The sequence below is a fragment of the Pithys albifrons genome, chromosome 11 (genome assembly GCF_047495875.1).
Source record: "Pithys albifrons albifrons isolate INPA30051 chromosome 11, PitAlb_v1, whole genome shotgun sequence".
NCBI classification, from domain to species: domain Eukaryota; kingdom Metazoa; phylum Chordata; class Aves; order Passeriformes; family Thamnophilidae; genus Pithys; species Pithys albifrons.
This window is the reverse complement of record NC_092468.1, coordinates 27,006,214-27,015,739: the sequence shown is the minus strand read 5'-3', so window position 1 is coordinate 27,015,739 and position 9,526 is coordinate 27,006,214. Positions and strand designations below refer to the sequence as shown.

The window sequence follows — 9,526 nt, the reverse complement described above, 5'->3', positions numbered from 1 at the left end:
CACCCAGTGCCTAAAATCCCTACCCCACACCAACCCTGGACCACATGCAGATGCTTTGCCACAGACACACTCCCAGCGCCCCAGTGAATTGTACCTCAGCCCTCCCGTCCCAAAGTCATCTTCATAGTCCCTATACCAGTTTTGCTCTCCTCATCTGTGGCATTAGTGCCACCAGGAGCCCCTCAGTGATTACAGCTCTATACCCACAAGCTTTATTTCACTGCCACATCTTCTCTCAGCTCCAGCTCTTCTTCTCAGTCAGGCAAAGCGGCTCCAGGTTCCCAGGGCAAGATCTTCCTTTTTGCTCCGGCTCTAGCACCTTTTCTATCCCCCCCCCCCTCCCAATCCCAGACCTGCACTTATTACTCTAGTCCCACAAGCCCTAATACCCACCACCCAGTGCCTAAAATCCCTACCCCACACCAACCCTGGACCACATGCAGATGCTTTGCGACATCCACAGACACACTCCCAGCGCCCCAGTGAATTGTACCTCAGCCCTCCTGTCCCAAACTGATCTCCATAGTCCCTATACCAGTTTTGCTCTCCTCATCTGTGGCACTAGCGCCACGAGGAGCCCCTTAGTGATTACAGCTCTATACCCACAAGCTTTATTTCACTGCCACGTCTTCTCTCTCAGCTCCAGCTCTTCTTCTTCTCGCAGTCAGTCAAAGCGGCTCCAGGTTCCCATGGCAAGATCTTCCTTTTTGCTCCGGCTCTGGTTTCTCCTACCATCTTTACAGCTCCCTCAGCTCTGCTGCCTCAGCTCCACTTCCTCAAGTTCTCACTGCCTCCGGATAAAAGCTGATTCCGACTCCCTCTGCAGCCCGGGACTGTTGACAAAAGCACAAGTCAGAGTTTATCATCACTTAACTATCTCTAGGAGCTGTCACACAGCTCCACACAACACCAGATAAATAACTAAAGGAGAAAAAAATCAAATAACATTTAAAGGTAAATTATAATAAAATGAAATGCCTTTACTGACATCATTTGTAATATTACTCTAAACACGAAATCCCCAGAATGACAGCATCCCATCTACCCTTCTCCTTTGGGGGAGCATCCCCGGGCATTGGCAGCTTCGACAAAGCAAGCCGCGCTGCTTCCCTGGGACACCACCTGCACTAGGCTCCTCTTCAGCACTCCCTGCATTGGCAGCCACACGGCCTCAGCCCGGCGTACCTTGCATTAGCAGGAGCTAGCAGCCCACCCCATCGCACTCTGAATTAGCACCCACAGTGAACTCCGACCCAGCGCTCCCTGGAGAGCAGCCCAGCACCCGCGGGAGACTGGCCCCGCCTCCGGCCCGCCACCCTCGGGGCCCGCGCCGCGCCGCGGCCCCGGCCCGCCGCCCGAGCCGCCCGCGCCGAGCCGCGCCGCGCCGCGGCCGCGGCCCCGGCCCGCCGCCCGAGCCGCCCGCGCCGAGCCGCGCCGCGGCCGCGGCCCCGGCCCGCCGCCCGAGCCGCCCGCGCCGAGCCGCGCCGCGGCCGCGGCCCGCCGCCCGAGCCGAGCCGCGCCGCGGCCCCGGCCCGCCGCCCGAGCCGAGCCGCGCCGCGGCCCCGGCCCGCCGCCCGAGCCGAGCCGCGCCGCGGCCCCGGCCCGCCGCCCGAGCCGAGCCGCGCCGCGGCCCCGGCCCGCCGCCCGAGCCGAGCCGCGCCGAGCCGCGCCGCGGCCCCGGCCCGCCGCCCGAGCCGAGCCGCGCCGCGGCCCCGGCCCGCCGCCCGAGCCGAGCCGCGCCGCGGCCCCGGCCCGCCGCCCGAGCCGAGCCGCGCCGCGGCCCCGGCCCGCCGCCCGAGCCGAGCCGCGGCTCCGCCCGCCCACCCCACGCCCGGCAACCGCAGGAGATGCGCTCCGCTCCACTGCCGCCGCCCTCCCCCCCCCCCCCCCAAGCTCTTGCGGCGGACCCACTCCGGCTCCTCTCCCCCGGACCGCAGCGCTCCCTCACCGACGCTCAGCGTGGACCCACCACCGTCTGCCGCCTCCGCGCCGAACTGCGGCAAATACGTGCCCTCGCACGGTTTTTATACCCGCGGAGGCCACGCCCACGCCTGCGTGCCCCAGCCCAGCCAATCCCGGCCCGCCCGTCCCTGCCCTGACTCTCTTTCCCCAAGCGCGCTGGTTCTTCCAACCCCGCGGCTGCCGCCGCCGCCTTTCCGGGGGCGATCTCCTCTGCTTCCCGCCCTTCCCGCGTTCTCCCGGGACAATTCCCACCGGGAGATAACCTGGTGAGCTTCCACTCGCCCTTCCCTGGCCCCAACAGCATCTGCCGAGCCTGCGGCAGCGAAGCCGCGGCTGCAGGAGCTGCGCCTGAGGAGAGTAGCAGGGCGGGGCCAGGCTGAGGGGCCGGGCCGCGATGCACTGGGCAGAGCTTGCCGAGATCGTACCGGATTGAAAAGGCGGGCTATCATTGGACGGAGCGGAGAAAGGCGGTTCGTGATTGGTGGGCCCGGCGCGGCCACGAGCAGCGATTGGCGGACCTTGGAGCTTCAGGCTTCCTTCCTTGGTTTCTCTTGGACTCCTGTTGTGTGTCACTGGGTCCCTGGGGATGTGGGGGTTTCTGTAGGACGCTGGAAGATCCTGGCGGTCCCCGGGATGCGCTGGGGGTCCCCAGGTCTCCGAGGCTGGCATTCCTGATGTGTAATTTATGTACATATGTAAAGTTTCTTGAACTTTAAAGCCTTGATCTTTGTTTAAATGGAAATTGTGTACTTATAGGCAGCATCTTAAAAATAGAAATCATTCACTTCTGTTATGGGTTCAAGATTTGGGTTGGAGGATTTTGCTGCTGGGTTCTTTTCTGAGGATTTTTGGTTGGTTTTCTGGTGGCGTGCCTTAGGTTACTGTGGCTAAAAATGTGAAGAAGAATAAAGGTGAAAAACTCTTGAAGCATTTATATTATAGTAAATAGTCAAAGGTTGCACTCTCCACTAAATACCATGTAAGAATATTGTTTTCAAAAAGCATAGAAATTAAAGGTAAATAAAAAAGAAAACACTGGAGAAAATCTGTTGATTTATTCATCTATACAATAGTCACTTGATCTTGGGTCCGAGGCATGGGGCAGCTATAGCAGCCTTGGGTTAAGAGCTATTTTCACATGTGCCCTACTTTTTTTAGGTTAGTTGTGGGCATTTGCATAATGAATGCCATTTATGTTTCTGGAGTGGTCTAAGTAGGATTGTGGAGTCCGCCAATAGGATCTTTCTTTGTGGAGCCCGCCAATAGGAGCTTTGTGGAGCCCACCAATAGGATGTTTGTGGAGCCCGCCAATAGGATGCCGTTCTTCCGGCGGGGAGGCGGGGCTAGCCCCGGGCGGGAGCCGCGTAACAATGACAGGCGCGCCCGCCAATGGGATGCCGTTCTGCCGGCGGGGAGGCGGAGATAGCTGAGGGCTGGACCCGACGAGACTGACAGGCGGGGCCCCCAATAGAATACCGTTCCTCCAGCGGAGAGGTGGGGCTAGCTGCGGGCGGGAGTCGGCGAAGACTGACAGGCGTTCCCGCCAATGAGATGTCATGTCGCCGGCGGGGAGGCGGGGCTACCCGCGGGGGGGAGCCGCCTGAGGACTGACAGGCACGCCCTCCAATGGGTTGCCGCGACCCTGGTGGGGAGGGGGAGCTAGCCACGGGCGAGACGACGCTAATGGGGGGCCGTACTCCCGACTTGCAGGCCGTTCCAGCGTCGTTGCTATTAATCGGCAAGCGCTGTGGCTTCCGCGGCAGCCAATGTGGACCCGCCGGGCGCTGCCGGCACCTCCGCGCCCTCCCTCCCGTCTCCGCGCTCGCCGGTCCCGCTCGACCCGCGACGGGGCCTGCACCGCCTCCCGCCTCCCCTCCTTGCCCGCTCCCGGCACGACCCCCGCCCCTCCGCCCCTCCGCCCCCCCGCCACAGGCGGGCTGAGCGGCCCCGCAGCCTCCGCGGCGCGGCCCTGGCCCGATGCCCCGGGTAGCAAGGGGGGCTGGAGGCGGCGGGCCCTGCAAAGGACACCCCCGAGGCAGCTTCACATTCCAAGTTGCTCTGGTCTCCCCCAGCTCTCCATTTCTTCTCTGCAGAGCACAGCTGGACTCTGCCGGCCCCGGAGACCTGGGGACACCCGGCACCTCCCGGGGACCGCCACGGTTCTCCCAGGGACTTAAAACGACACCCCAAGACTTCCAGGTACCTCCAGGGTCCAACAGGAACCCACAAGAACCCCCAACACCCCTAGGAGGCCCCCAGAGTCTCCCACCATGCCCCGGAACCCCGGAACGCCGCAAAACAGCTCCAGGGATCTACAGGGAATTCTTTTTTTCATGGATTTGGATTGCACAGCCTCCTGTATTTTTTGTTTTACAAAGCCTGCAAAATAAAACGAGGCGCCTCAAAACCTTCTGGGTTCCACCGAGGCTTCCCACACTCATCTATTTTTCGTGTCGTTTTCCTCATTTTTTTTAATTTATTTGATTCTTTTGACTCCATTATCATTACCATTACAGGCCGTGCAGGGCGGCGCCGTCTGCCGCGCCCGCTGGCCACGCCCCCGCCCCGCTGGCCGAGCGGTCAAGGCGCCCGCCTGGGGCGCAGATGCCTCTGTCCAAACTCCGGTTCGAATCCCGGCCTCGGCCGCTCCCTCGGCCTCGCCGGCGCCGCCTGGCGGACACGGCCGAGAATTGCATTGCAGTCCAGCACTCTCCCAGTCGGGGATCGTCTCTTTCTCTAGAGCAGCGCTTTCCCCTCCACACCACCCAGCAGCGACCTCTGCACCTGGCAGAGGCCTGAGGCATCCCACTCTAGGCTCTGGGCTTCCTTTCCTTTCTTCCACTGCAACCGTCGTGCCAAGCAAGGGTTAAAATCACACGCTGTAAGGGGAAACGCAATTACTGAAACAGAAATAAATGCCAACTACACACCACCTCACTGCCTAAAGGTCCCTCCCATCCCAACCCAGCCCACTCTGGGATTCCAGCACGATTCCACACTCTCTCCCTGCATTTATTTTGCACCATTTCCTCTCAAATTCAAATTCTCAAATTTAGGTGCTTTTTAAAGCAGTAATTTAAAAGTCATTGCAGGAATAAAAAGGGACTATAAAACATCCAAAAATCATTCCTACAGCCGTCAAATCATTATTAATTGGAAGACACTTCCCTCCTCTCTGTCCTTATTTGCTGGAAAACCTTACAATGCCAATTGCCTCTTTTTAAGGTGGTTTTCTTCCACAGCTCCTTTCTCCCAGGTCAAACCTCCTGAGATATTCAGGCCTTATTTGGAGGTAAATTTTTTCCAGGGGGATTTTCCCACTTTTGAGCAGACCAGAGAAGATTTTCCAAGGTCCCCAAGACATTTCTGCACGTCACCTGTTACTGATTACAGAGCACAGGATAAGGCAAGAACAAATTTGGCAGCACTTACCACCTGGAATTTTCTTTCTCAACAAATCGCTGCTGTTCCTCCTGGCTCTGGAGGTTCCTGCACGAGCCCTTCTTCCAGCCCTATCACAGACACACACGAGCAACACGGGCATTACTTTCACAATTCCTGACCCAAACCCTTGCCTTTCCTGCCCAAAGCTGAGGGAAAGCTGACAGAGTATTAACAAATCAGCTTTGCTGACAGCAGTCAGCGCTCCACTCCTTCGGACGTTGCAAAACTTTGTAGGGAACAGACCCAAATTCTAAAGCGCAGTCTAACTCTCTAACAGATTTTGTGAGAGAGTGAGCCGTGACTCATAGAACAGGAAAAAAAGACTGCACAAGGAATAACAGAAGGTTTCTCACAAAGAACTCAAGTTCCTCTTTCCCTCATGCCGGGACTGCACCATCCAACTCTGGCATTTAAAAGACAATAGGAGTTGTTATTAATACTTTAACTTCTGCAACGTGGTTATTTCCCAGAGAACTGGGCCAGCACTGAGCTGCTTCCATGTGCCTGCAGCACTTTGGGGAGTAGCAAGACGATGTCCCACTTGTGCTTGGAAAAATTCAAGAGAAGGAAAAGTCAGTTCCCTTTTCCCTCGCTGACCCATAACCAAACCAGTCATGTAGGACAACACAGACTATTCACAGAAGGCATAATTCAACAGGGATAAAAATGGGAACCAAGGCCCCCAGAATGGGAAAGTAAAATCATGCTGCTTTTCTAACAGGAGCACAAAAAACTCATTCAAGCCTGAGAGGAAATTACAAACCACAAGAAAAAAAAACCAAAAGAAACACTCTGCCATGATACAACTCTCTGATCATTCCAAAGGAAATTCTCCACAGATCATAAGCAATTACCAATCATTTCGCCTCTGTAAATAAATAAGGACTTGGGTTTCTGTTCAGGTGCTGGACGTGTCCATTGAAGGTTCAGGAGTCTCGTGGGGTTGTTTAGGGCTGATCCTGGCAGGCCCGGACCAAATCCAACCGTCCTTATCACTGCTCCGTGCTGAATCTGGGGGGAATATTGATACAGTTTAGAAATACTCCCCTTCCCTGCTACTCAGTCCTTCTTTACACATTCATGGAGCAAATTTACTCCATCCTTTCTTCCCAACAACAGCTCTCCAGCCCCAGTCCCAGCTCTCACAGACACAAACTAAACCCACCTGAGGCAACGGTTCTATCAGCACCTGGAATTCCGAGCTCCCCGGGCCCTGCGCTGCGCATCCAAACACTCACAGCTCCACCCACAGGCTCTATGTTCCCAGAGGGAAAAACGACTGGACGGGACACACCTCGGACATCACAGTTCCTCTCATTCCTGGTGCCCTGCAAAGTCACAGGAAGTACAGTCCCTCTCAGACCCTTCACCCCTGAACATGAGGACACCTGCACTTTACACTGGATCCCAGGGACCTGCACAAGTGTGTTCAAGTGAGCACAAGTCGATGGCTCCCTCTGACACATCCAGCCCTCCCTTCCCTCTGAGAAGTCCCAAAGACTCCCACTCCACCCCTGCGTCTGTGCCCTGTGCAGCACCCGCACCGAGCTCAGCTCTCCCCTGGCCCTAGGACATTTCTGCACGTCACCTGTTACTGATTACAGAGCACAGGATAAGGCAAGAACAAATTTGGCAGCACTTAACACCTGGAGTTTTCTTTCTCCACAAATTGCTGCTGTTCCTCCTGGCTCTGGAGGTTCCTGCACGAGCCCTTGTCCCAGCCCTGCCACACACACACAAGAAGCAACAGGCACACAGGCGCTGCTTTCACAATTCCTGACCCAAACCCTTGCCTTTCCTGCCCAAAGCTGAGGGAAAGCTGACAGAGTATTAACAAATCAGCTTTGCTGACAGCAGTCAGCGCTCCACTCCTTCGGACGTTGCAAAACTTTGTAGGGAACAGACCCAAATTCTAAAGCGCAGTCTCACTCTCTAACAGATTTTGTTAGAGAGAGAGTGAGCCGTGACTCATAGAACAGGAAAAAAAGACTGCACAAGGAATAACAGAAGGTTTCTCAGAAGAACTCAAGTTCCTCTTTCCCTCATCATGCCGGGACTGCAGGACCCAGCATTTAAAAGACCCTAGCATTTAAAAGACAATACAATTGTTACTGATTCTTAAACCTCTGCAACGTGGTTATTTCCCAGAGAACTGAACCAGCACTAAGCTACTCCCACATCCCTGCAGTGCTTTGGGGAGTAGCAAGATGATGTCCCACTTGTGCTTGGAAAAATTCAAGAGAAGGAAAAAGTCAGTTCCCTTCTCTCTCTCTGATCCATAAACAAAGCAGTCCTGTAGGACAACGCAGGCTATTCACAGGAGGCCTGATTTAACAGGGATAACAATGGAAACAAACAAAGCCCCCCAAAACAGGAAGGTAAAATCATGCTGCTTTTCTAACAGGAGCACAAAAAACTCATTCAAGCCTGAAAGGAAATTACAAACCACAAGAAAAAGAACCAAAAGAAACACTCTGCCTTGATACAACTCTCTGATCATTCCAAAGGAAATTCTCCACAGATCATAAGCAATTACCAATCATTTCGCCTCTGTAAATAAATAAGGACTTGGGTTTCTGTTCAGGTGCTGGACGTGTCCATTGAGGGTTCAGGGGTACCGTGGGGTAGTTTAGGGCTGATCCTGCTGAGAGAATGCAGTCTGATAGCCTGGAGTATCCTCTCTGTCAGTGAAGTGCTCCTTGTCAGGGGTTGTGTCATGCCATCCTCAGGCAGCTCAAACAAGCCAAGGAGGGAGGGCCTGCAGCAAAGGAATCCTGGGGGGAGAGGGGAGAGGAACAGTGAACAGGTGAGGACAGCCTGTGCTTCACAAGAATGCTCAGATTACCTGGAACCCCTTTGCAGGGACTTGCTTAACTCCTGGCACTGTCCCTGTCCCAGGGAAGCTGCACTAGTGTCCTGGGTTGAGCTGGCAAAACGCCAACTGTCCAGGACAGAGTGAAGAGGGTTCCTCCTCCCCCCAACCAGCCAAGGGAAAAAAAGAAGAGAGAGAGAAAAGAAAAAACCTCAAAAGCAGGTTTATGCTGGAACTAACTACATGTATTTACACAGAAAAGAGAAAATTAAGAGGAAACTACAATATAACACACACTTACACAAGTTATGTATAACAAGAAATAATTTCCCACTTCCCAGTAAACACAAATTCTACCATTTCAACTACAAATCATTCTGGAGAAGTCAATTCTTCAGAGACAGACTTAAGCAGAGAGAAAAGCTAAGAACAAACATTTTACTTCCCTAAGATAACACGATGGTAAGCTGGTAGTCCGGGCTTGGGCCTCCCCATCCCTCCTGGGACAGCAGAGTGTCTTGCTGGGACCACAGCTGTGAAGCAACTGCCTAAGCCACTCCCACACACCAGCTCTTACCCCTTTTGAGATGATGCAATATGGTATGGAATACAATATTATTGGCCAGAAGAAGTCAGCTGTTAGCTAGCTCAGTCCAGCTCAAGTCAGCTGACAATTCCCAAGCCTAGCTGAACTTTTAAAAACTAAATTTAGGCCCATCTGGCCAAACCCATAACAACTAGGACTGTGGGTCTGGGTCCTCTCCAGGCACAATGCAGCTACTGATAATAACAGCATCAGCAATGCACTCATTTTTTTATCAGCTCAAATTGCCATGATAGAAACCCAAGAAAAGCAATCCTTTTCCAGATTGTAACTCCAGAGGGCTCAGGGACACTCAGCATGCACAGAACCTGCAGCACAGACACAGCTGAGGGCTCAGGGACACTCAGCATGCACAGAACCTGCAGCACAGACACAGCAGAGGGCTCAGGGACACTCAGCATGCACAGAACCTGCAGCACAGACACAGCAGAGGGCTCAGGGACACTCAGCATGCACAGAACCTGCAGCACAGACACAGCAGAGGGCTCAGGGACACTCAGCATCCACAGAACCTGCAGCACAGACACAGCAGAGGGCTCAGGGACACTCAGCCACTGCCATGGCTCTTCATGCACAGGGCACAAGCTCAGACACTCTGAGAGCAGCAGTTATGGAGGGAGAAACAGCTCATCTCTCAGACAATCTTTACTTACCCAAATCTTGAACAAAACAAACACTATCTGGGGTAAGAGTTAACTGTGCAC

At 54.7% G+C, this 9,526-nt stretch overlaps 2 long non-coding RNA genes across 2 annotated transcripts; both read right to left on the bottom strand.

Moving 5' to 3' along the window:
* Window positions 1-597: 597 nt before the first annotated feature.
* Window positions 598-2,033, bottom strand: LOC139676951 (uncharacterized). The gene is made up of 2 exons (XR_011698752.1): window positions 1,949-2,033; window positions 598-833 (listed from the first exon to the last, which is right to left on the bottom strand). It is a non-coding gene; the product is annotated as an uncharacterized lncRNA (long non-coding RNA).
* A 2,413-nt stretch (window positions 2,034-4,446) lies between these two features.
* On the bottom strand, window positions 4,447-6,628 carry LOC139676944 (uncharacterized). Its single transcript, XR_011698749.1, has 4 exons — window positions 6,572-6,628; window positions 6,261-6,417; window positions 5,395-5,474; window positions 4,447-4,841 (listed from the first exon to the last, which is right to left on the bottom strand). It is a non-coding gene; the product is annotated as an uncharacterized lncRNA (long non-coding RNA).
* Window positions 6,629-9,526: the final 2,898 nt, after the last annotated feature.